General features: G+C 43.7%; 1 long non-coding RNA gene across 1 annotated transcript in view; it reads left to right on the forward strand.

Moving 5' to 3' along the window:
* LOC139177118 (uncharacterized) overlaps positions 1-24,757 on the forward strand; it is a 30,222-nt gene extending 5,465 nt beyond the window's left edge. The window contains exons 2-5 of the long non-coding RNA XR_011561560.1: positions 11,562-11,663; positions 14,415-14,619; positions 18,045-18,925; positions 21,890-24,757. This is a non-coding gene — a long non-coding RNA (uncharacterized lncRNA). The remainder of the gene's footprint in view (positions 1-11,561; positions 11,664-14,414; positions 14,620-18,044; positions 18,926-21,889) is intronic.
* The last annotated feature ends 2,559 nt before the right edge of the window (positions 24,758-27,316 follow it).

Here is a 27,316-nt window from a genome sequence, read left to right on the forward strand (position 1 = left end):
CTGTGCGTGTGTGTGCATGTATGTTTCCATGTGTCCACATTGATGTATTACTTTATGCATCTTTGTGGAGTGTGTGTTTGTGCATAAGTGAGTATCCATACGTGTTTATGTGTGTGAGTGCATGACGGGGTGTGCACGTGTCTATTGCCAGTATGGCTGAATGCACGCCGGTCTCTGCATCTGTCTGTGGGTAACATGAGTGCCTGCTTTGGGATATGTCTGATAGAGGATATTTACATGTGTGTCTCTGGGTCCAGCTTGATGTGTGACTATGTGTGCACATCTGTGCTTGTAGAACTCATGACCATACATGAGTGTATGGATTTGTGTGTGTGTGTATTCTGGTGTATGTAAGCATGTGAGCCACATTGCAAACATGGAAATGTCAGCTCTGCTTGTGCTTCCCTGTGTTTGGATTCCAAGAGCCCTGGCCCAGCTCCATTTCTCTTCTTAAGAAACAAACAAACATTTCCCTTATTTTTCAGGATATTACTTCCTTCAGTTTTCAAGGATCAAATTGGGTAGAAAAAGCCTCCATAGGACAGGTGTGTGTCCTGAGATCATTCTGAGGTAGGTTACTCCCATTGGATCAGCTTCTCAGGAAATTCTCCTTCCCACGGTATTATCCCCAGGCTCCTAATAAGCCTTTTAATAGAGGCATTTGACCGGTGTTCACAGAACCCACTGCTTCATGCCAGCCTATGCTGGGTGATGCTCAGGGCACAGGGGCGGCCAAGACAGCCCCGGGACCTGCCTTCATGGAGCTTTTTCTCCAGAGGGGGAGACAGATCAGTCGCTAGACACTGACAGCCCAGAATGGATAGTGCTGGGAGGAGGAGGAACAGCTAGAGGGGTCAAGGCCACGACAGGGGGACTCAGGCAGAGGGGTCAAGGTCAAGATGGGGGGACATAGGCAGAGGAGTCAAGGTCAAGATGGAAACACAGGCAGAGGAGTTGGGGCTTGGACGAAGGAGGCAGAGGTGTCTGTCAGAGTCCAGAAATGGCATTTGATTCAACCTTGTAGGTTCTGGATTAGCTACTAGAGGCCTCAGTAGGGACTTTTCAATGGGAGGATAGGGAGAGTGGGGAGGGGAGAGTTGCTGGCAGAGTCAGCTTGTATAAAGGCCAGAGGCCTATGAAGTGTGGATGAGAGCTGTTAAGAGCACAGAGATCCGGGGCCATGTTCACTGATGAGTCTGGAGCCATGAGCAGGAGTCGAATCTGGGGATGGGGTGCGGGGGTGGGAAGTTTGGACTCTGTCCTGAAGCTACAGGGGGTCACAGAGGCTTTTAAGCAGAGGAACAAAATAGTCAGATTTGTGTTTTAGAAAGATTTTTCAAATTTTTGGAGATGAGACTACAAGCCAGGAGATGAGGAAGTGACTCATACAGGCAACCAGGTGAGAGAGGACAGGACTATGAGGATGGAGAGAGAGGAATGGGATGGAAAAAGATACAGAAGGAAGAACTATTTCTTCCTTGATTCTGTGTTGGCTGTACTGGGGTGAGGCTGAGGGAAGAATCTAGTGTGGGGGAGAGATGGTAGTGTTATTTATTGGTTTGGGGAGACAGGTCAAGAACAGGTCTGAGGCAAAAGAAAAACGAGCTCAACTTTGGAATGGTGAACCATGGCATAGTCCCTGTGCTTAGGGATTTCTTAGACTAGTGGCAGAGCAGACCTGGATAAATTAAAGTCCTCAATGATGCCATTAGGATTAGTTAGTAATTTTTAGTAATAAATTGCCACTTAGGTTTGAGGATTGGGAAGGCTTGATAGGGGAGGTGTCATTTAAACTGGGTCTCGTGGGATGAGTTCACAATAAGGGAAGAGAGCCAGGTGGTCCAAGCGAGAGCTGGGTGGTCCAAGCCAGGTCTTGGACGTATGAGATAGATGGAGCAAAACAGATGTATTTCACAGCAACACCCCTCTTGCTCTTTCTCCCAACCGTATCCATCAACTTTCCGTCCTCTACCTGCTAGCCTGACCCAAAACTCTTAGGAAAAACCTGGCTCATGCCCACAAGGGAGTCTTTTTTTAAAGTTGAAGTGAAATATGCAGAACATAAAATGAACCCTTTAAAGCAAACAGTTCAGCGGCACTTGGGACAGTCACAGGATTGAGAAACCACTGCTTCTAACGAGTTCCAAATGAGAGTCTTGTTTTGTTTTTTCTTCTCTTTTGGGGCTGCTCCACGTGGCCTATGGGATTTTAGTTCCCTGACCAGGGATCAAAACTGCACCCTCAGCAGTGAAAGCACAGAATCCTAAGCACTGGACCGCCAGGGAGTTCCCCCAAAAGAAGCTTAAGTGAGCCCTCTTGTTTTAAACTTTATATATTAGTACTGTGATAATGATATCATTCATTGAACTTATCATCTTAATGTATGAAATTTTTAATGAGTCTAATCTTATTACAGTCCTCATACCAAGCCTATGGTGTTGGTTTTGTCATTCCCGTTTTGCAAATGAGCTAACTAAGACCCAGAGTTGGAAGTGAATTGCTTTGGGTGTTATCGCCAATAAAGATAGATCTGGACATGGTCTTGTGTGATTATAAATTTCATACTCTTCACCACCACTCTAGACTGCCAAATCCTACCTTTTTTTCCTTATGAATGATCAAAAAACTGCCCCTGATAGCCTGTCATTTTAAAAAACTTCCCCTAAGGTTGAAAAAAATATTAAAAAATATGTTTAAAAGGTATCTTGATAGGAAGGATACTTAATGTTCTATCAAGTTTTCAGTCTTTGGAACATTAACCAAAGAGTTGGTCAACCAGTTGTTACCATCCAAGTCATGGGCAGTGAAATGGTAAGTGAGCCTGGAGAATAAGAGGCTTTGGTCAGGGAGTGAAATGTTTGTGTTTCAGATTTCAGTGATGATAGGAATTAGGGTGGGTTGAACAGGAGTGTTGGTTGGAATGCAGTGAAAGAGAAGGTCAAAGAAAGTCAAGGTTTTTTTTGTTTGTTTGGACAGCTCACACCTATGGCCACCGAAATGCCTCCTTCCCAAAAGAATGGCAGGTCTTGGAGTAGAGAGAGGGGAAAAGTTTGCCAGATGACAACAGGGATGAAGGAGGCAGACTTGAAAAAAGAAAAACAAAATTTACAAGTGGATTGAGTGGTCATACTTTGGAAGTGCTCTGAGGAGTTTCTGATTCTGGTAATGGTTGAATAGCTTCTATGGGGTCAAACAGGGCTTCCCAGGTGACGCTAGCGGTAAAGAACCTACCTGCCAATGCGGGAGACACAAGAGAGGTGGGTTTAATGCCTGGGTTGGAAAGATCCTCTGGAGAAGAAAATGGCAACCCACTCCAGTATCCATGCCTGGAGAATTCCATGGACAGAGGAGCCCGGCGGGCTGCCTGGTTTGGCATGACTGAGTGACTGAGCACACACATAAGATCAAGCATCCTGAAAATAACAACTATAAATTCAAAATAAAATGCTTAAAAAACCCAATTCCCTGAAATTTCTGGATAGTGAATAAAGCAGGCAGATACTGAAGGGGGCCAGAGGAAGATAATTTCATGTGTTTTTTTTTTTTTTTGTATATACACACACACACACACACACACACACACACACACACACTTATGGGCCTGAAAGCAGGTGCCCTGGAAAGTGCCATGGAGGCAGATAAAACCCAGATAGAAACATTGGTATTTTTCTGACTTGAAGGACCAAGGAACAGAGTTTAGGGTAATTATAACATCTGATGGTAGTGATGGCAAAATATTGAAAGAGGAGAGAGACAGAGAGGGGGAGCCCCAAATTCTATGTATAAACACTGTCCGAATTTCTGACTGCTTTTTGAACTGTTTATGTGCTGGAAAATTCCAAGTGGTGTCAGCTAAGACTAAAAGAACTGAAATAAGATTCAGAGCTGAACATTTGAACTCAGCCAAGGTAACTGCTCCCTGAAAATGAAACAAATCAATATTCTTCAACAGAACATCACAGAACCCAGAGTCTCTACAATGTATCACTTGCAGCATTCAGGATAAAATCCAAAATTACGAGGTATATGAAGATATAGGAAAATATAACCATACTCGGAGAAGGAAATGGCAACCCACTCCAGTGTTCTTGCCTGGAGAATCCCAGGGACGGGGGAGCCTGGTGGGCTTCCGTCTATGGGGTTGCACAGAGTCGGACATGACCGAAACGACTTAGCAGCACCATGAACTTAGTAACTCGAAGGTTGATGTCATTCTCCCAAATTGGCGGTTGGAGAGCCAGGGTGCAATATATCCCTATGAATGATGCTCATAATATGAGTTAAGAGCATCAAGAGGGGGGAATGAAGAAGGAATTCATAGGGCCTGGACTCCATTTAGGCTTGTTCATGCTGATCATGCTCGGCCACCTTTCCAACGGACTCTGAACTCTGTGTTTAGTGCCTATGAAAACAACAACAGAAGGATAAGACCCCTCCCAGACTGGGGAACCTTGAAGATCATATCTAGGTTACTCATCGCCTAAGAGAAAACATACACTAATCACCCCTTTCTCCAGACAGGCCATAAATTTTTCTGTATCTATCGGAGTGTAACCTCGGATGTATTGATTATTGGCTAATTGTTTGACTGTTTGAACACATGAGCACATAGCACGTGAATGATGGGGTTATTGGGATTGTATTTTCCTTGGTTTATGTAAGTCTCAAGGAATTTGGAGTGGTGGGTTCAGACACGTACACATGGGGTATAAAAGATTTTCACAAATGCTGGTCGGGGTCCTTGGCTGAGAGGAGACTCTGCCTTGGGCCCACCGGTGTAATAAACTGCACTCCACTGTCCAAAAAAAAAAAATAAAAAATATATATATATATAACCATACTCAAGAGAAAAGGCAATTGATGGAGAACAACCCTAGCATGACCCTAATTTTGGAGTTTAGCAGACAAAACTTAAAAAAACACCGGTTATGTCTTATGCTCAAGGATGTCAAAATGGTGTTGAGATACAAGAGGTATTGACTATAATTCTGATCCTGAGACTCTTTGAAAGTGGTTGAATGAGTAACTTGCATTGGAGAGAGTATTAAGAAAGAGAGCTGTGCTCTTGAAAGACTATTTGGTGTAGGACTGGGAAATGGAGAGAAAATTTGGACAAATGGTTCATTTATTAACCAACTGTTCATAGAACACCTGCTGAAGTGGCCAGGATGGCAGAGCAGGAAGACCCTGAGCATACCTTCTTCTACAGACACACCAAAATTACAACTATTTACAGAGCAACAATTGATAAGAAAGGCCTGAAGACTAGCAGAAAAGATCTTCAGCTACAAGTATAAAGAAGGAACCACAATGAGGTGGGTAGGACAGGCAGAAATGTAGTGTAGTCAAGACCTATACCCCCAGGTGGGCAACCCACAAACAGGAGGATAATTACAGTTGTAGAGATGCTTACCAAGGACCAAGGGGTTCCAAACCTCAAACTCCCCAACTAGGAAGTCCAGCAGCAGGAAGATGAGCCCCCAGAATGTTTGACTTTGAAGGCCAGTGGAGGTTACTTCAAGTCATGAGCCATGGCCAAAGTTTCTGGGTTTCTTTTTTAAGCCACCCAGTTTTTGATACTTTGACTTGGTACCTAGGAAGCTTTTCCATTGGTTCCTTGGGCTTCCCTGGTGGCTCAGACAGTAAAGAATATGCCTGCAATGCAGGAGACCTGGGTTCAAGCCCTGAGTCGGGAAGATCCTCTGAAGAAGGAATGACCACCTGCTCCACTATTCTTCCCTGGAGAATTCCATGAACAGAGGAGACAGGTGGGCTACAGTCCATGGGGTCAAAACAGTTGGACACAGCTGAGGGACCAACTCTGTTTACACTAGGAAGCTACCAGGCTTAGCAAGTTAATACATCCATTAACAGAAAAATGGATAAGAAAAATATGGTATATCCATACAATTGAATTTTATTCAGCCACAAAAAGGAATAAAGTACTGTTCCATGCTATCACTAGCAGGAAACATTACACTAGGCAAAAGAAGCCAGTCACACAAACTATCACATGATTGTATGATTGCATTTACATGAAAGTCAAGAATAGAGAACCTGTAGAGATAGAAAGTTGGAGAAGGTGATGGCACCCCACTCCAGTCTTGCCTGGAGAATCCCAGGGATGGGGGAGCCTGGTGGGCTGCTGTCTATGGGGTTGCACAGAGTCGGACACGACTGAAGCAACTTAGTAGCAGCAGCAGCAGCAGCAGAGATAGAAAGTAGATTAATTGTTGCTTAGGATGGGAAGTGGGGTGACAGAATAGGGGAGAGACATCTAGGAGGTATGAAGTTTATTATTATTTTGCCACATTGTGAGGCAGGCATGTGGGATCTTAAGTTTCCAGACTAGGGATCGAATCTGTACCCCCTGAAGTGGAAGCACAGAGTATTAACCAGTGGACCAGCAGGGAGTTCCTTATATTTGAGGTGATGAAAATGTTCTAAAATCGACTGTGGTGATGATTGCATCTATCTATGAATGTATCAAAGAACATTTAATTGTACACTTTAAGTGGGTGGATTTTTATGACCTGTGAATAACTCAGTAAAACCTTTCAGGACTAGGGAAGTGGTACAGTGGATAAGAATCTGCCTGCCAAAGCAGGGGATGAAGTTTCCATCCCTGGTCTGGAAAGATTTCACAGGCCACAGGGCAACTAAGCCCACACGCCACAACTACTGAGCCCAAGCTCTAGCACCCTCAAGCTGCAGCTGCTGAGCCCACAAGGTGCAACTGCAAGCCTGTGCGCCTAGAGGCTGTGCTCTGGGACGAAACAGGCCACTGCAGTGAGAAGCCCACGCACCTCGATGAAGAGTGGTTCCTGCTCGGGGCAACTAGAGAAAGCCCACTCATAGCATTGAAGACCCAGCACAACCAAAAATAAATTATAAAAGAAGAAAAAAAAAACTTCTCAGACCCCCCCTCCAAAAAAAAACTAGCAAAGAAAATGTTTGCTCTGACTCATATATCCTGATTGATTCTTCCTACCAGTGACATATAAAGACAATTGATTCACCTAGTTTCTGAGAAGAATTTACTCCAAGGAAATAAAAAGATACATCAATTCTCCAATCCTTTTTTTTTAATTTTAGCCGTACCGCTTGGCCTTTTCACACTGCTCATGGGGTTCTCAAGGCAAGACAAGAATACTGAAGTGGTTTGCCATTCGTGACTGAACTGAACTGATACCGTCTGGCGTATGGGATCTTAGTTCCCTGACCAGGGATGGAACCCTCGCCCCCTGCATTGGAAGCGTGACCTAACTACTGGATTGCCAGGGACGTCCCCTCTCAAACCTTATTCATACTACCTGGTGTCACCCCAAACCCTTGGGCTTCTCTTCTTATATCATAGCCTTTGACACTATCCTGTCCTTTCATCAGAGTCCTGGCCATTCTGGCTGTTATTGTCCCGAAATAAGTCAGTCTGTCTCACTGGACTGTGAGCCCCATGTGGTCACTGAGTGAATGTAACCTTGTCATCATTATGTAATCAGGTCCTTCTACAGGGGCCTATTTAGAACAGGGATATGTGTTGAATGTTGAATGAATAGCCCTTGGAATTTCTAGGAAGTTTCTAATTTGACTCTCCTCACCGATAAATGAAGGCTCTCTTGAGGGTCTTGAGTTCTTCCCAGAGAAAGTCCAGCAATTCTCTGCCCTGATTCATGTATTAAACTTGTACATAAGATAAGTTGAGCAAGATTTTTCACAACTAAAAATGTTAGATGACCACTGGCCCGTACACTTATAAGGGTATTTGTAGCTTTGAAGTTCTGTGTTCATCAAAGATGTACCAACGCTTTAATGATGTGTGTTTGTGTGTCTATGTCTGTTGCGGTCATGGAGATGAGCCATTAAGATGTCCCTTCAAGAAAGAACTTTCCATTTAGCTGCAAGGAGTGCAGTGAGCTGACTGCCTCCAGCTGCAGCACCTTCAGGATCCACCTTGTCTCGGAGCAACGTGGAGCAAAGTTACCCTTCCAGTAACTGATGGTTTTAGTCTCTTACTGCCCAGCTCTTCTTCCTCCCATCTTTCCTTTCATAGATGTCAGATCTATATCCTGGTCTGAAGACTTTTCCTGACCCATTATACTTTCTTCCTCTTTTGTCTTTCACACACATTGCCCTCCAATAAAATGATGCAGCTGTGTCTAAACCTCTGTTTTCCCAGAGGACTCAGTTTACCTCCTGTCTGTCGCGGCCTTTGTTCTCTGGCATGTGTGTGCATGCGTGCTAAGTCGCTTCAGTCGTGTCTGACTCTTTGCAACCCCATGGACTGTAGCCCTCCAGGCTCCTCTGTCCATGGGATTTCCCAGGCAAGAATACTGGAGCGGGTTGCCGTGCCCTCCTCCAGGGGATCCTCCTGACCCAGGAATCGAACCCGTGTCTCTTTTGTCTCCTGCATTGGCAGATGGGTTCTTTACCACTGGTGCCACCTGGGAAGCCTATACCCTGTCTCAAAACTCTCTTCCAGTTTTGAGAAAACCCCCTATTGGATGCCTCTTTATCAGAGGAAAGTCTTTGCCTCCCACCACAGCAGCTGAATGGGTGCTATGAATTCTTCCTCGCCACATCCTGACTGTGGCTTGGCTAACTGGATCATCCTGCTGGGAACTTTGACTCTTGCTGGAGGAAGTGACACAGAAACACAGACACAATTAGGAAGTTGTCCACAGTGATTTCAGTGGGTCAAGAGTTCCAAGGCAGTTCAGTGCCGGGGGGCTGGGTGGGTGGCAATGGCAGCAGCAGCCCCTCGCCAGATGATTCTGGCCATTCCTTTGGGTGATGTTCTCTTGACCCAGCTGTTTTTTTTTTTTTTTTTGCTACTCATATTCTTAGCCTGGCTTTCCAGAATTCACATAGATTTTGTGAGCGAACCAATCATTTTCCAGTAGCCAGCAGACTTTTCTACTTAAAATAGCCAATGACATTTGATGTTGATTAAAAATAGGAACCTTGGCTGTTAGGGGACTTGGGAGTCTCTGGCGGGGGGTGTCATGGTGAGAAGGAAGTTGTAAAGGATGAGCTGTTATCCGTAGAGTGATACTCGAACCCCCTCTTTCTCTCATGCCCTACCTTCAATACAGCAGCAAACGCACTCTCATGTTTTTGTTGTTTAATCTCTCAGTCGTGTCTGACTCTTTGCAACCCCATGGACTGTAGCCCTCCAGGCTCCTCTGTCCATGGGATTCTCCAGGCAAGAACACTGGAGTGGGTTGCCGTGCCCTCCTGACCCAGGGATTGAATCTGTGTCTCTTGTGTCTCCTGTGTTGGTAGGTGGATTCTTTATCACTGAGCCATCTGGGAAGCCCCTGCAGTCTGGTGCATCGTAAGAAATTCCAAATCTGTCATTTTCTCCCTACCTCCACTGGTTCTACTGTGTCTGAGTCAACATTGCTGCTTGTCGTAGCTTCCTAGTTGGTCCTTGCTCTGGCCCTTACTCCCTCCCTCAGTTTATTCATTGAATAACAGCTAGCACAAGCCATTTAAAACATGTCAATACATGCCATCCTATGTTCCCCAACCTTCCCAAAGACCTCCATTGCACTCAAGTCCTCACCAAGGCCCCACATAATCTGGCCTTTTAACCCTATGCCCTCATTTCACTCACTCCTATGCTCTCCATTCCTCCTCTACTCCAGCCATACCTGTCTGCTTGTGGGTTCATCAGCACACACCCAGTCTTTTGCCTTACGGGTCTCCCCTTTTTTAATTGTTCTGCCAGGAACATTCCCTCCCCAGATACCTGAACAGCTTGCTCCTTATGGCCTTGTGAAACCACCCATGCCACCGATTTAAAATTCCAATTCTGGAATTTTTTTTTCTTTTCTCCCTTTTTTTGAGAATTATTTATTTGGCTGCACCAGGTCTTAGTTGCGGCATGCAAGCTCTTAGTTGTAGCTTGTAGGATTTAGTTTCCTGGTCAGAGATTGAACCCAGCTCCCCTGCACTGGGAGCTCAGAGTCTTAGCCATTGGACTACCAGGGAAATCCCTACTTTGCTTTTCTAATGCACCACACCATTTAAAACTTTTATTATGTTTATTCTTCATTATCTACCTTTGGTCATTACCGGGGAAAGGTCAACGGAACAGCATAAAGACATGGAGGTCTACAATAAGAATTTGGTACAGATAGAAACCTAGGTGGAGGTGAACAAATGAACTTAAAATCTGCAAGCTTTTGCCAAAGTCTTGGCCAGGGCATTGCCTTTCTGCTGGATGTAGAAGATACACAGCTCCATATTTTGGGGTGACCCCTGCTGACCTGTGTCCCATGACAGTGTAATGGTGTTTTCTCTTAGGATTGTTGTGAGAACTGAAGGGGGATGAAGAGGTTGGGTGCGCCTGGACACTTGGGCAGAGCTCTGTTCTCCGACGGTTCCTTCCACGTCCAATAGGAGGCGCTCAGCGGACCATGAAGCAGAGCTCGTAGGTCGGAGGGATGTTGCCAAAGCCTGAGACCTTGGGCGTGATGTCGATGTCAGCAGGTGGCACCAGAGAGCGTAGGGAGAAGTTCTGAAGGATGGAGGTGAAGTAGAGGAAGAGTTCCATGCGGGCCATGGCCTCCCCCAGGCAGATGCGCTTTCCTGTGGGCACAGAGAGGGGATAAAGTGGGTGGGGGAATAGTGGGGAGAAGCAGACCCGCACGGGTTAGCAGAAGCATGGAGAGGATTCGGGTCTCACCACCGCTTAGCCTCAGCTGCCTCCTCTGCATCTCTGGGGTCATGATAACACCCACTTTTTAAGGTTATAAAGATGCAGTGGGTTTCTACAGTTAATGCTCTGCTAGGATCTTCCACGTATAGGGGACTCAACACGTGGAAGCTACTTCTCTGATGGCGCAAATTCCAACAGATTCTAAGACAGAACGGTTGTAAAAGGATCCAGGCATTTAAAGTCTTTTCATTTCTGGTTCTTTTAAAGGTTTAGGAAGTGCCTGCAAGGTGCCAGACACTAGTGAGGGAAAACAAAAGCTCACACTTAAATAGTGCTGGATCTACAAAAAATAAGAAGTGAATGTATATATATGTGTAACTGATTCACTTTGCTGTACAGCAAATACTAACACTACCTTGTAAATCAACTATACTCCAATACAGATTTAAAAAAAAAAAAAAGCTGGCTGTTTGTCAATCACTCTTCCAATGCTTTGGAGAGATTAATCTCCATTTTACAGACTGGGAGCTGAAGTAACTCATTCATGGCCCCACTGATGGTGTTTTAAGTGGTGGAGTGTGTTGCACTGACACCAGGTTCAATATAGCTTACACTTAAAATACGATTTTTCAAAGATATTGTGTTATGAGTTAACCAAGCTGCTGTTTATTGGGTAAATCTTTCCTGCTACCTGTTTTATACTGTCTGCAAAATAAGAATCTTTTAACATTTTTAAGTGGTTAAAAAATCAGGAGAAAAATAATATTTTGTGACATGTGAAAATTAAAATTCAAGTATTGATGTGCATAGTTTTTAAAATTTTGCATCCATCACAGACATGCTTTTTTCTTTTTATTGTTTTTTTTTTTTTTTTTTTGCCATGCTATGCGGCTTTCAGGATCTTCTATCCCCCACCAGGGATTGAACCTGGCCCCATGCTGTGGAAGCTTGGAGTCCTAACAACTGGATCACCAGGGAATTCTCCAGGATGGCTCAGCAGGTAAAGAAACTGCCTGCGACACAGGCGACATGGGTTCAATCCCTGGGACGGAAAGATCCCCTGGAGGAGGAAACGGCAACCCATTCCAGTATTCTGGCCTGGAAAATTCCACAGACAGATGAGCCTGGTGGGCAACAGCTCATGGGGTTGCAGAGTCGGACACGACTCAGTATCAGCATCATTGTTTATGAATGTCTGTGGGTGCTTTCACAGCACAATGGTGTAGGCTGCATAGTTCAGACAAAGACCAGCAAAACCTAAAATATTTTGTATTTTGGCCCTTACAAAAAGTATGCTGGCCTCTCTTTAGTGCAATTACTTTTCTTATTATCAGAGTCCATGGTCCTGATATTCCATCATTCTGGAATTCTGGGATTCTAGTATTGTATGAGTCTATGAAATAGCACCCAGCTTCCCATTCAAACCTGAATGTCAAATACAGACCAATGATTGGGGGACATACCTAGCGTGTTTCTGCAGAGCTGGTGGGGGTATGGGGGACTCAGACCATAGACACCTACCAGAGGAAAAAGGCACAAAGGCTTCATTCTTCTTGAAGTGGCCCTGCTCGTCCAGGAAGTGTTGTGGATAGAAGGCATCTGGGTAGCGAAAGTACTTGGGGTCTTTGAGGACAGAGCCAAGAAGAGGAAAGACGTCGGTGCCCTGGGGTGAAGATGGGCTCAGTTAGGAGAAATCAGCGTTGGAGTATGGAGAATGGTAGGGACCCAGGAGGAGTGGGGTACAGTGGGGTACAGGAGGAGGGAGGGATGAGAACGGAGGTGCAGCTCCACCTTGGGCAGAAGGTAGCCTCGGAAATGAGTGTCCCGGATGACATTATGGGGGACGCCCATGGGCACGATATCTGTGAGTCTCTGGATCTCATGGATCACGGCATCTGTGTAGGGCATTTTGGCCCGGTCATCAACACTTGGGATCCGGTGTGGTCCAATCACCTGGTCAATCTCTTCATGGATCTTGGCTGGAAAAAACCAGAACACACAGCAGACAAAGATGCAGGAGGTATTTCTGGAGGCCAGGATTGGGTCATAGGTTTGTGTCTTCAGCTCCATATGTATTTGGACTGTCTCTTTATTCTTAATTTCTGACACATTGGTGGGGCTGATAAACACTCTTTCCAGTAGTCATGTACGGATGTGAGAGTTGGACCATAAAGAAGGCTTAGTGCCAAAGAATTGATGCTTTTGAATTGTGGTGCTGAAGACTCTTGAGAGTCCCTTGGACAGCAAGAAGATCAAACCAGTCATTCCTAAAGGAGACCAACCCTGCATATTCACTGGAAGAACTGATGCTGAAGCTGAAGCTCTGATACTTTGGCCACCTGATGCAAAGAGCCGATTCATTGGAAAAGACCCTGATGCTGGGAAAGATTGAAGGCAGGAGAAGGGGGCAACAGAGGATGAGATGGTTGGATTGCATCACTGACTCAATGGTGAGTTTGAGCAAACTCTGGAAAGACATATCTGGAGATACTGAAGGACAGAGAAACCTGGTGTGCTGCAGTCCATGGGGTTGCAAAGAGTCAGACACGACTTAGTGACTGAACAACAACAACAATGCATAAAGCCCATGCAGTTGTAAATTGCACATGTAGTCCAGTATGCAAGTAATTGAGGTGTCCATTAGATATTGGATGATTTAGATTAGTAAAAGACAACTCAGACAATGAAGGAGAAACTAGATGAGTCTGAATGGAAATGTTAGTCTCTCCCATTTTCTGTAACAAGAGAAATCTGTTTGTTTTGAATTACATTAGAAGGTGTGCTCAGGTCCTCACTTGTGTCCAACTCTTTGTGACCCTGTGGACTATATATAGTCTGCCAGGCTCCTCTGTCCATGGGATTCTCCAGGCAAGAATACTAAGGTGGGTTGCCATTCCCTCCTCCAGGGGATCTTCCTGACTCAGGGATCCAACTCGCATCTCCTGCATTGCAGGCAGATTCTTTACCGCTGATTCACTGGGGAAGCCACATTAGAAGGGAGAGGGGCCAAAACTGGGAATTTTCCTTTGGTAGTAAATGAGTTCTCATTACTGGAGTTACCCAACCAGACCAGATTACAGTTTACTGGGGATGGATTCTATTTGATCCTGCCACTACAGTTGTCCAAATAGTGGCCATCAAAGATACTACCTCCTAATCCCTGGAACCTGGGGATGTTACCTTACATGACCAAGGACTCCTGGCAGATATAATTAACTTAAGGGTTTTGAGATGGGGAGATTATTCTGAATAATCCATATTGGCTCTAAAAGTAACCACAAGTGTTTGTATAAGAAGGAGGCAGAAAGGTCAGAGTCAGAGAAGGAGATGTGACAATGGATATAAAGAGAGATTTGAAGATGTAATACTGCTGGCTTTGGAAATGGAGCCCAGGAACGCAAGAAATACATTTCTAAAGGTTGGAAAAGGCAAGGAGTCAGATCAACCCTGGTTTGACCCAGTGAAAGCCTATTTGAACTTCTGAAGTCCAGAACTGTAAGTAATAGATTATTGTGGCTTTAAGCTACTAAGTTTCTCATAACTCACCACATAAGAAACTATCTTGTTGTAATTCAGTCACTAAGTCATGTCTGATTCTTTGCGACCTCATGGACTATAACACGCCAGGCTTCCCTGTCCTTCACCATCTCCCAGAGTTTGCTCAGAGTTGTGTCCGTTGTGTCAGTGATGCTATCTATAACCATCTCATCCTCTGCCGCCCCCTTCTCCTTTTGCCTTCTATCTTTCCCAGCATCAGGGTCTTTGCATCAGGTGGCCAAAGTATTGGATAAGACACCATGACAGGCACCAAGCAGAAGATGAAATTAAATGACTTTCCAAGCCGGAGATTCTAAGATTCCACATCCTGAGGTTCTAAAGTGTGAAGAGTTGAAAGCTGTGGGATTCTAAAGTTTCAGGATGGTGTCTTCTTTCCTGTGGGGAATGAGGTCTGCCAGGTAAGCGGCTCAGGTGGACACTCACCTTCCACCTCAGGATGCTTCATCATGAGCAGCAATCCATAGCGGAGTGTAGAGCTCACTGTCTCAGTGCCAGCGAAAAAGAGATTGAGGGTTGTCAGGACCAAATTCTTGAGGTTGAATTCTGTGTGGGGGTTGTTTTTATCCTGAAAATGAGAGAGATGATAAATAGACTCACCATCTTCTGCCTTCATCTCGTTTTCTCCCTGTGTATAAGGTAGGGCTTTGTGAAAACACAACAGATGGGTGACCCAGGTGAGTATCTGGGAGAGGAAATAGTCAGAGCAAAGGTCCTGAGCCAGAGGTGTGTCTGGTGAGGAACGACAAAGAGGAGGCCAGTGTAGCTGTCAGGATAGTTGGAATGTAGTGAACAATGGGGAGAATGAGGGAGAGGGAAGTGGAGATTGCCTTGTCAGATTTGAAAGTTCTAAGACATTAGGGTACATGATTTCAAACTGCTGAAGGACTTCCCTGGTGGTCCAGTGGTGAGGAATCTGCCTTGCAGTTCAGGGGTTGCAGGTTTGATCCCTGGTCGGGGAAGTAAGATCCCAAGTGCCTTGGAGCTACTGATCTCTCATGCACATGCTGCAATTAAGACCCAACACAGCCAAACCAATGAATAAAAAATAAATAAAGGTCAGATTTCAATCAAATATCTGTCCAAAACAAAAAACAAAAAACCTGCTGAGTACAGAGGTTCTACAGTAGAAAAATAGAAATTTGTAACTTTATAAAATCCTAAGAATCCATGATGCAGAGTTACTAAGCTTCTAAATTGCCATATCTCTAAGACTTTATTTAAAAATTTTTGAAAAAAAATTTTTTTCACCATTGAGGATAATGTTTTCTGTGGGTTTGTCATATATAGCTTTTATTATGTTGAGGTATATTCCTTCTATGCAGAAGGCAATGGCACCCCACTCCAGTACTCTTGCCTGGAAAATCCATGCACGGAGGAGCCTGGTGGGCTGCAGTCCATGGGGTCGCTAAGAGTCGGACTTGACTGAGCGACTTCACTTTCACTTTTCTCTTTCATGCATTGGAGAAGGAAATGGCAATCCACTCCAGTATTCTTGCCTGGAGAATCCCAGGGACGGTGGAGCCTGGTGGGCTGCCGTCTATGGGGTCACACAGAGTCAGACACGACTGAAGCGACTTAACATAACATAACATGTTCCTTCTATTCCTGCTTTCTGGAGGGTTTTTTATCATAAATGGATGTTGAATTTTGTCAAAGGCTTTCTCTGCATCTATTAAGATAATCATATGGTTTTTATTTTTCAATTTGTTAATGTGGTGTATTACATTGATTGATTTGTGGATATTGAAAAATCCTTGCATCCCTGGGATAAAACCCACTTGGTCATGATGTATGATCTTTTTAATATGTTGTTGGATTCTGTTTGCTAGAATTTTGTTAAGGATTTTTGCATCTATGTTCATCAGTGATATTGGCCTGTAGTTTTCTTTTTTTGTAGCATCTTTGTCAGGTTTTTGTATTAGGGTGATGGTGGCCTCATAGAATGAGTTTGGAAGTTTACCTTCCTCTGCAATTTTCTGGAAGAGTTTGAGTGGGATAGGTGTTAGCTCTTCTCTATATTTTTGGTAGAATTCATCCTTGAAGCCATCTGGTCCTGGGCTTTTGTTTGCTGAAAGATTTCTGATTACAGTTTCAATTTCCGTGCTTGTGATGTGTCTGTTAAGATTTTCCATTTCTTCCTGGTTCAGTTTTGGAAAGTTGTACTTTTCTAAGAATTTGTCCATTTCTTCCAAGTTGTCCATTTTATTAGCATATAATTGCTGATAGTAGTCTCTTATGATCCTTTGTATTTCTGTGCTGTCTGTTGTGATCTCTCCATTTTCATTTCTAATTTTGTTGATTTGATTTTTCTCCCTTTGTTTCTTGATGAGTCTGGCTAATGGTTTGACAATTTTATTTAACTTCTCAAAGAACCAGCTTTTAGCTTTGTTGATTTTTGCTATGGTCTCTTTTGTTTCTTTTGCATTTATTTCTGCCCTAATTTTTATGATTTCTTTCCTTCTACTAACCTGGGGTTCTTCATTTCTTCCTTTTCTAGTTGCTTTAGATGTAGACTTAGGTTATTTATTTGACTTTTTTCTTGTTTCTTGAGGTAAGCCTGTATTGCTATGAACCTTCCCCTTAGCACTGCTTTTACAGTGTCCCATAGGTTTTGGGTTGTTGTGTTTTCATTTTCATTCATTTCTATGCATATTTTGATTTCTTTTGTGATTTGTTGATTATTCAGCAGCGTGTTGTTCAGCCTCCATATGTTTGAATTTTTAATAGTTTTTCTCCTGTAATTGAGATCTAATCTTACTGCATTGTGGTCAAAAAAGATGCTTGGAATGATTTCAATTTTTTTTAATTTACCAAGGCTAGATTTATGGCCCAGGATGTGATCTATCCTGGAGAAGGTTCCATGTACACTTTAGAAAAAGGTGAAAATCGATTTCTTAGCCACACCACGTGGCATATGGAATCTTAGTTCCCCAACCAGGGGTAGAAACCACACCCCCTGCATTGGAAGCTGGGAAGACATTAAACTTTTAATTTTAAAGTTTAAACTCCAAAGCTTAGACTTTAAATGTTTCAGCTCAGCAAATTCTAAGACTCTAAAAATGCATTCTACTTTGCTGTATATGCAAGTCTCTGGTGTATCGGATTAGAAAGGTGCACGATTTTAAGTTTCTATGTTCTTAGAAGTTTTAGCTTCAAAGTTTGACAGTGTAAAAGTTTATACCTTAACAGTTTCTATATCTCATCTATAAATAAAAGCCAACCTGGTGAAACAATGTTTGGCCCTTGACATACTGTCATCAATATGTTTACAGATGAGTCTAAAGTTGTAGGTGCTAAGGATTGGGGAGATGAGAGGAAAGGACTGGGGGCACAGGAAGAGGTACCTGGTGCATCTTGATGAGGAAGCAATCAATGAAGTCCCGAGGGTTCTGGGGGTCAAGCGATGCTTCGTTGATCTTGACCTTGGAGGCAATGAAGTCCTTGAGCTCCTCTATCAAGTAGTAGATGCGATTGTGTCTTCCTGGCAAATATTGCATGATTCCAGAATACATGTCATATAACTGTGGGGAATAAGCAAAGGATGTTTGTTAGCAATGGGTACCAGAGGCCAGCCTGGGCTGAATCTGGAATCCAACAGCTGGGCTTAGCATCCAGCACGGGGTCTGAGAATTGCATGAGGCTATTTGCTTCTTGGAGACCCAGGGCATCTTGATTCTTGCCTCCCAAGATTGTGGGGAGGAGTTAGTGAGGAAAAGGCAGGGGCTTAGTTAACAGAGGTTGAGGGGTGGACAGAGAGGTGACTGATGGGCACCTGGGCCCAGGATGTGCTCATTTCTATGAAACTCTGGTTGATCATTTGCAGCAACTTCAGGAACTGCTGGTCCTCATAGTCAAAGCGGCTTCCAAAGACGACGGAACTGATGACGTTGGAGACAGTGCGGCTCAGGAAGAAAGTAGGTTCGATGCGAGCCCCTGAATAATGGAAGTTGGAGGCCATGAGTAGGAACATGGAATGTGACATCAGGTTGGTTTAATAAGCACCTGAGGGACTTCCCTGGTGGCCCAGTGGCTGAGACTCCACGCTCCCAGTGCAGGGGGCCTGAGTTTAATTCCTGGTTTGGAAACTGGATCCCACATGCTGCCACTAAAGATCTTGTGTGCTTCAGCTAAGACCCGGTGCAGCCAAATAAATACATAAAAATATGTGAGGATTAAAAAAATAGCCACCTCATTGGTTCATGAAAATTCAATGTTAATTATCCATGTAAAATACTTAGCACAGTGCCTGACATGTAATAAACATGTGAGAGATGCTGGTGGAGCTGAATCCTTATTTTTTGTTATTAGAAGTTAATTGTACTGGGACTTCCCTTGTGGTACAGTGGATAAGAATCTGCCTGCCAATGCAGGGGACACAGGTTCGATCCCTGGTCTGGGAAGATTCCATGTGCTGAGGAGCCAGTAAGCCAGAGCACCACAACTACTGAGCCTGAGTGCTCTAGAGCCTGAGAGCTGCAACCACTGATCCTGTGCGCTGCAACTACTGAAGCCCGCTCGCTCGTCAAGAGCCTGTGCTCTGCAATGAGAAGCCCGCACACCACAACGAAGAGTGATCCCTGCTCACTGCAACTACAGACAGCCTGCACAGAAATGAAGAACTAGTGCAGCCAAAAATATTCAAAAAAGAAGAAAAAAAAGAAGCTAACTGTCCTGGAGAGTCACAAATTTTGGAAAGAAGTGGAGGTAAGGGGCACATTAAAAAATAGAAAAGAATGGCTAGATTCGGTCTATCTCTACCAATGATTCCATCTGCACTATTTAAAATAAAATTCTTCCTCTGGCCTCAGCTGCACCATCTATAAAACGAGATGCTGGTCAAGCCAGTGGGTATGGGGACAATTTCCCTAAAGCAATGTATATAATCACAGTTAGCTTTGCAAATAATTTCTAGGGGTTCCTGAGTGTACAGAGTCTTTATGCAGACCATTTTGCATCCATGGAGCCCAAGGGAGGAGTCTAATGTAGAGAAATATGTCTCTGTTTCTGTATATAATCTATTCATCTCTGTATTTCTCAGCCTCTGTGTCTTTTTTCATTAGACCCCAGACATTCCAGATCTTATTTCTGGGTGCATCATGGATCTCTTTAAAAATGTAATGGTGTAATGTTTTAGATTCCCAAGTTGAAAAAGTTTTAAAAATCTTTCACAAAAATGTAAATATATGTAACACAACTGAACTGTACACTTAGAACAGTTTGTTGTTGTTCGGTCGCCGGTCATGTCCCACTTTTTGGGACCCCATGGACTGCAGCACACCAGGCCTTCCTGTCCCTCATCATCTCCTGGACTTGGCCCACATTCATGTCCATTGCATCGGTGATGCCATGCAACCATTTCATCCTCTCATGCCCTCAGAAATAGAGTGGCAAATTTTTGCATTATATGGTTTTTACCCAAATTACGTGTTTTTGTATGTGTATGTGTGAATGTATACCTAGTTAGATAGATAAATTTAAACATACCACCACAAAAAGGCATAAGCTCATATTGCCAAAGTCTGTACAGGATACGAGGAGCTCAAAAACTCCTTAAGATCCACTGACTCAAGTCCCTGGACAAGGGATCTCTAAGGGTCTTTCATGTTAATTTTAACATGGAATCTGGCTAGAAATCTCAGTAAATCCTTCATCTTCTTCATCCTTTCCCACTCCCAATCTTTCTCCCACTAAAGCCCATCTTCTCATGACTGAGCTCTCTATCCCCCACCCCCCCAAGTCCCCTGGTACCCTTCCGGCTGGTGTCACACATACCCCTGGTCTTGCGTAATTCCACTAGTAGGAAGCCAGCCTCCTCCTGGATCCGCTCCTCAATGCTCCTCTTTCCCATCCCGAAGTCCCGAAGAATGGTCAGGGAGAAGCGTCGGAGAATCCTCCATCGTTCTCCGTTAGCCAGCGCTACACCTGCCAGGATTTCAGGGTCAGGCTCCTGTCTCCCCTCTTGTCTGTGCCCAGCTCTGTGCTGGACTGGGAGGGTGCCAGGATATGACAGCTGTAAACTTTCCCCTTGGGGATGCCTCTTTCAACCTTCCAGGCTTAATGGGGAAACTAAAGTTCCTTCCCTACTGGACTCCCCAAAACAGCCCAAGACTGAGACGAAGGAAAAGAAATCAGGCTAATAATGACTGTGGGAGATTAAGGAGAGTTTCTTACAGGCTAGAGACCTGGAACTGGATAAATGCATATAATGGATGGATGCCTAGGAATATGGGGGGAGATATAGACAGAATGGGCTTCCCTGGTGGCCCAGTGGTAAAGAATCTGCCTGCAATGCAGGAGCCACAGGAGATGAGAGTTCTGTCCCTGGATCAGAAAGATCCCCTAGAGGAGAGCATGGCAACACATTCCAGTATTCTTGCCTGGAGAATCCCATGGACAGAGGAGCCTGGTGGGCTAGGGTCCACAGGGTCACAAAGAGTTGGACATGACTGAAGCAATTTAATATACAACCATAGATAGAATTTTATGTAGAATATGTTGGAATGGGGAGTATTCTTCTATATTCTATGCTCTACTTGTATTCTCTAGACGTACCTGTAAGCGTTCACAGGAGATCTTACCTGTACATTAATATACCCACACAAAAGGAGTTACCATGTAGTAAACAGTATTTAGAAGTTTCCGGATGTGCATGCATCAGTGAATTAATGTTTGGAAATTTGATGAAATGATTTTGATAGATTACTGAATGGAAGGAAGTGTTTGTAACTGGAATGACTGACAAATGGATGGATTAAAGACTTCTGGATGGGTAAAGGGCTAATGGATGGATGGTTGGAGATGTATGGCTAAATGGTTGGAAGAATGTATGGATGACTGAATGATTAATAGGTGGGTGAGTGATGGAAGGAAAAATGAATGGATAGATGACACGATGACCGTATGGGTAAATGAGAAGTTAATTAATAGATGATGTACAGATCAATTTGTTGGAAGGATACTGATATTTGTATAGAAAGTCTAATGGATATTTTTGGTGGCTGTATGGGTCAATGGAAAAATGGATGGATGGAAGGAAAGGCATAGGGATAGGTAGGTGAGTGAAAGTATCAAAAAATGGTGTGAGGCTGCTTGGAATTGAATGATGTGGGCAGTGCGTGAGATGTGCGTGCATGCTAAGTTGCTTCAGTCGTGTCTGACTCTTTGTAATCCTATGGACGGTAGCCTGCCAGGCTCCTCTGTCCATGGATTCTCCAGGCAAGAATTCTGGAATTCTGCCTCCAGGCCATTAGAGATTGATGTGTAGGGAACATTAAACAGATATCTGTGGAGGATGCAGAGACCTATGGGTTGGGTCTGTGTGGGTATATAGGAAGATAAACAGTAAGCTTGGCTATGAGAGCTTAGTGAATTACAAGAGTGCCACTCATCCATCAAAAATAATAACACAAGTAACACACACGATCCCCTAGAGTCAGACGGTTTGGGTTCAAAGTAAAACGATTCTACCACTGACTGTTACTACTAACGTTTCTGATTCTCAAATTCCTCATTTGCAAAATTAGGAAGACATTAATAGCTCTCAGAGACGTCACAGCAGTAACTCATTTAGAGTACTTGTCAAAGAACCCGGGACATAGAAGTACATTACACTTTGTGATTACATTTTGCTTTTATTTTTGTTGCTGTTACCTACCATGACCTTGGAAGTTTCGCTCTACTGAAGCCAGTTCTCCACGGCCACTGAACTCATCTGCTCGGTCTACCAGGGCCTCCTTCACTGCTTCATGTCCACATAAAACAACCACTGGCCGGGGCCCCATGTACACAGTGAAGACTGGACCGTATTTCTCCTTGAGCTGAGTGAAGGAAGACGTAAGAGGAGGGGGCTGAGTGTAGCACCAAGTAACAACCAGTCAAGGATTTTAGGAGATGGTGATCTCAAGAAGCATGGGAATAACAGATAAAATTTAGTCCTGGGCTTGGAAAGACTGCTGATAAAGAGACACAGAAGTCTTGGCTTCTGTGATCCTGGGCAAGATCCCCCAGTGCTGCTACAAGCCTTGGTTTCTGCATCTGTAAAACAGAGGACCTAGATGAGATGGAATTCCAAGATGCATGTGTCTTGCTCTGAAGTGCTAACTTTCTAGAATCCTAAGATTTCATGATACCGAGTCAAAGTTTGAAGACCAAGAGAGTGCAAGAGTTCTTGTATCTAAGGATAGAAGGTAACTGGTTTATTCCAGGCCCTGCCCTGGAGGCCCCGTGGTTAAGACTTTACCTTCCAATGCAAGGGGTGGGGGTTTGATCCCTGTTCAGGGAACTAGGATCCCACATGTCTTATGGCCAGAAAACCAAAACAGAAAAACAGAATCAATATTATAATAAACTCAACAATGACTTTAAAAATGGTCCACATTAAAAAAAATCTTTAACAAGTAGTGCAATGCTACATATTTTTCTTTTTAAAGAAGAAGGTACTGTTATTCCAAAGTCCTGAAGGTCTTAAGTTTCAATGTGCTAGGAATCTGTGTTTCCAGGAATTTAAGATTCTGGAATTCCAGAAATCTATGGTTATGTTTCCAAGAGCCTTTGTTATAGGATTCAGGAATTTCTACACTGTCAGTCTATAGAATTAGTTGCTTCGAGCTGTGTGAAAGTAGACAGACTCACCTTCATGAAAGACTGAAAAGTGGCGTCAGTACGAACTTGCAACACGTTCCCCAGGAAAGGTATCGGTGTGGGACCAGGTGGCAGCTTCCCCCCTTTGCTCATCCGTTTCCAGGCGATGAGGATGAGAAGACAAGACAAACAGAGCGCCAGAAAGATGGTGAAGGCCCCTCCCAGCTCCATGGTGCCAGGTCGAAGGATTGCGCCCAGGGCACCAGATCCTACCTAAATACATTCTGGGAAATCGACTGTGTAGAAATCTGAACACCCTGGGATTCAAGTTTTCCGGGTATGGATGTCATGAGGGAAGAGATTGCTTTATCTGGGGGGTGGTTATATAACCTATAATCTCCCACCTGTAAAAAGGTGGATTGAATTCACCCAGGGAAATCTACTGGGGACATTCCCCTTTCTTCGTATTTCCAGTCTCTCAGTTCTCTCTCAGCTCAGCTTCCAGTTAAGCTTGTCTTGGTAGGACATGAGAAGCAGTTGAACATCATTTTTAAGGCTATTTCACTTAGGGATCATACAATCTGAGTTCCATCTTTTCTTCATTAGGTGAGTCACATAACTCTCTTGGGCTCAGTTTCCCTATCTGTTGAATAGGGTAAGCATATGGTTTTAGAAAGCCTTGATAAAAAACAGAGATGGCTCCTCTCTCTGTGTGCTTAGTCGCTCAGTTGTGTCCAACTCTTTGCCACCCCATGGACTGTAGCCCGCCAGGCTCCTCTGTCCATGGGGATTCTCCAGGCAAGAATATTGGAGTGGGTTGCCATGCCCTCCTCCAGGGAATCTTCCCAATCCAAGGATGGAACCTAGGTCTTCCACACTGCAGGCAGATTCTTTACCATCTGAGCCACCAGGGAGGCCCCCTCTCTCTTTGCTAGACCCTAATTAATTATTTTTTTTGTAAAAAAAGAGAGATTGAAGCAGCAGGCCAATATTGGCTGATTAACTGTTCTGAAGTCTTTAGTTTTGTTCTGGCATCTTTGTCCCAAAAGCTGAATCTACCATCAGATCCCAGAGTGGCAAGGGAGCCATGGACAGGATGGAATGCAATTCCATTAACTGCATAGATGTCCAATGCAGCTGAAGAGCTAAAACCCAGGAATAAGAAGTAGTGGCTGGAGACCTGTGGGTTGTCCGGAGTTTTCTCTCCATTCTGCCTCGTGTCTGTACGAATTTGGGTCCCAGCTTTCAGTAGGTTGTCAGCCCTGGATGTGGATTTCAACCTCTGGAGAAAACGATGTCATTCTTCAGCAGGCAGGAGCCCAGCGGTCGCAGTGACTGTCCGTCTCCATTCCACTGCCGGTTACAGGTTTCGTCTATACCTCTGCTGCTGCTGCTAAGTCACTTCAGTTGTGTCCGACTCTGTGCGACCCCATAGATGGCAGCCCACTAGGCACCCCCGTCCCTGGGATTCTCTAGACAAGAACACTGGAGTGGGTTGCCATTTCCTTCTCCAATGCATGAAAGTGAAAAGTGAAAGTGAAGTCGCTCAGTTGTGTCCGACTCTTAGCGACCCCATGGACTGCAGCCCACCAGGCTCCTCTGTCCATGGGATTTTCCAGGCAAGAGTACTGGAGTGGGGTGCCATCACCTTCTCCGTCTGTACCTCTAAGGAGATTCAAATCATTACAGACGTCCTTAGATTCACATGGGCGCCTGCCAGGTATCTGCAGTGCTTCATCCCGCAGTATTAGAGAACATTGGGCAACATTTGGCGAGCCTGTACTGTATTTTGTAATAAACATTTTGAAGATTGTCTCCTAAAAAAAAAAAGAGAGAGAGAAAGATGAAGATTTAGAACCATAAGAGAAACAACTCAATTGAAAGGGTTTAATTCAACAAGTTCTACTGTTTTTACTCAAGATAATATTAAATAATAATAACCAAAGTTTACCTGTATTACTTTATCAGAACTTTATTGGTGTGTGTGTGTGTGTATTCATTTTCCAAGTTTGAGATGTAGGAACCACCTCTGAGCCCCAGTCTCATCATCTCTAGAGACATGACTGAGTGATTGCTCTTTGTAATACTCTACGTAATGATTTTCCATCCTTTTTTGCACCAAATATTTGTAAATCTTCTTTACTGACCTGAAACAAAATTCCTGGGAATTATAGTCTACCTACACCTGTTATTAAACACAACTCAAAAGCCCTTCTCCTGTGTGTTGATTCTCAGGCTTGGGAATTGAATCTCCTAGGAAACCTGTAGATTTGGATTAAGGCTTGGCCGTCTAGGCTGAGGTGTTCTGTGATCACAATGGTAGGAACTCTGGGAAGACTGAGTGATTCACACAGCACCACCTTCTCCAACTTGGATCTGCTGCTAGAACGGCTTTCATGGAGTAAGAGTAAGCTCTAGGCTGCTTCTTTCAACTCTCACATCTTTTGCCTCTTTTTTCCATTCTGACTACCTCTGAGTGCACACCCATTCAGGATTAGATACTAAAAAAAATTTATTTGGCTGCACTGGGTCTTATTTGCAACAAGAGCTGCAGGATCTTTAGTTGCAGCATGTGGGATCTAGTCTCCTGGCCAGGGCCAAACCCAGAACCCCTGCACTGGGAACATGGAGTCTTAACCACTGGACCACCAGGGAAGTCCCTAGACTCTTAATCATCTGTAATGGTGACGGTTGTGGGTTTGGTCCTCCCATTCAGCAGGTTGGAGACAGAAAGTATTCTTCTGGCTTCAGCAGAAGGGAGGATAGCTAGAATTGTGTTGTTGTTGTTGTTGTAGGGAGGCAAAATAAGTGAGTCTGGGAGATCTTTGTGCACAGTCTAAGAAGACTCATTATAAAAGGTGTTTTATACTGTGAAGGGTGAGCTAAAGACTGAGTTCCAAGACTGAGCTAAATGGCTTCTCCAAGCTGTCATTTTTCTAAGATTCTGTGGTTCTCCAAATCTGTTATTGTAATGTTTGAGGATTCCAGAATTCTATAATTTAAAATTTTCAATCTGAGCCACCTCAGACGGTAAAGAATCTGCCTGCAATGCAGGAGATCCAGGTTCAATCCCTGGGTCAGAAAGATCCCATGGAGGAAACAGCAACCCACTCCATTATTCTTGCCTGGAGAATCCCATGGACAGAGGAGTCTGGTGGGCTACAGTCCATGGCGTCGCAAAGAGTCAGATACGATGAGTGACTAATACACACAAGTTTTCAGTGCTCTATGGATTCTGCCAGTGGAGAGTGGGGATCAGCATTAAGAAAGTGGGGAGCTATGGGGAGAAGGGCAGAATGTCCTTTCAGTTCAGTTCAGTCACTCAGTCATTTCTGACTTTTTGTGATCCCATGGACTGCAGCACGCCAGTCTTGCCTGTCCTTCACCATCTTGTGGAGCTTGCTCAAACTCATGTCCATTGAGTCAGTGGTGCCATCCAACCATTGCATCCTTTGTCATCCCCTTTTCCTGCCTTCAACCTTTTATCTTCTCCTAGATGTTTTTAGTGGGAATAGGAAGGTACAGCCTGTAGTGCATAGCTGTTTCTCCAAGTTCCAAAATCAAACCAACCAACCAACCAAATAAAACCAAAACCCCTCCAAACTTAAGGGAACCAAAAATCTAGGGACTGAGTTTGATATAGGGGTCATTCTTCTATTGGAAAGTGAAAAGGACAGTGAATGGGGCCTCTGAATTTCTTCCCTTCCACCGAGAAAAATTATCCAAAACATGGAAATTTTAAAAAAGTATTTACGGGTCTTTTTCATTTTCTTACAGGTCCATTTAAAGATAATCTCATTTCGAAATAGGATGTCATTTTGTTTACATAGTTGATCGAGGTCTAAGCATTTTACAGTTCTACAAAACTGTTAACTCATGGTGACTATCTTTTTCTGTTTGTTAGAGAAGGTGACATTCCCCCCAGATTTTAAAAAATGCAATAAAATTAGACATTAGCCAGTTTTGTAGTTGACTCAGTATTTCTTTCCCACCTTTTTGGACTATAAAAATCCTAGTGTTTCATTTGTCTTGGGGACTAGCTTTCTTTTTTTTAACATATAAAACATTTAATTAAAATAATTAATAGAGAAAAATTTTATGATATCAATAAATGCTAACACAACATTGGGTATTATTCAGCATTATTTTAAAATAGGTAGAATGTTCAAAACAAAACTCTTAAAAATGCAAAAAAGAAGAAAAACACAGAAAAGCCTCACTTTCACCTGTGTTCCCCCAGACAACTGTTTTTTTAAATCCTCTCTTTATCCTTCCAGTGTGACATTATGCAAATATAAACAAATATGGATATTCTCATTCTCCTTCTTACATAAAATTCATTATATATTTTTACAAGATTTATATTTATATATACACACACACATATTGTTCTTCACCTTGCATTTTTCATTTAATAATATATCTTGGGGATATTAATATTGCCATTTCAATAAGGAAATCTTCCTTACTTTTCATTATAGCTGCATACTATTTCTGCATACTATAATGTGTAGA

Source organism: Bos indicus, chromosome 18 (genome assembly GCF_029378745.1).
Source record: "Bos indicus isolate NIAB-ARS_2022 breed Sahiwal x Tharparkar chromosome 18, NIAB-ARS_B.indTharparkar_mat_pri_1.0, whole genome shotgun sequence".
In the NCBI taxonomy this organism is placed as follows: domain Eukaryota; kingdom Metazoa; phylum Chordata; class Mammalia; order Artiodactyla; family Bovidae; genus Bos; species Bos indicus.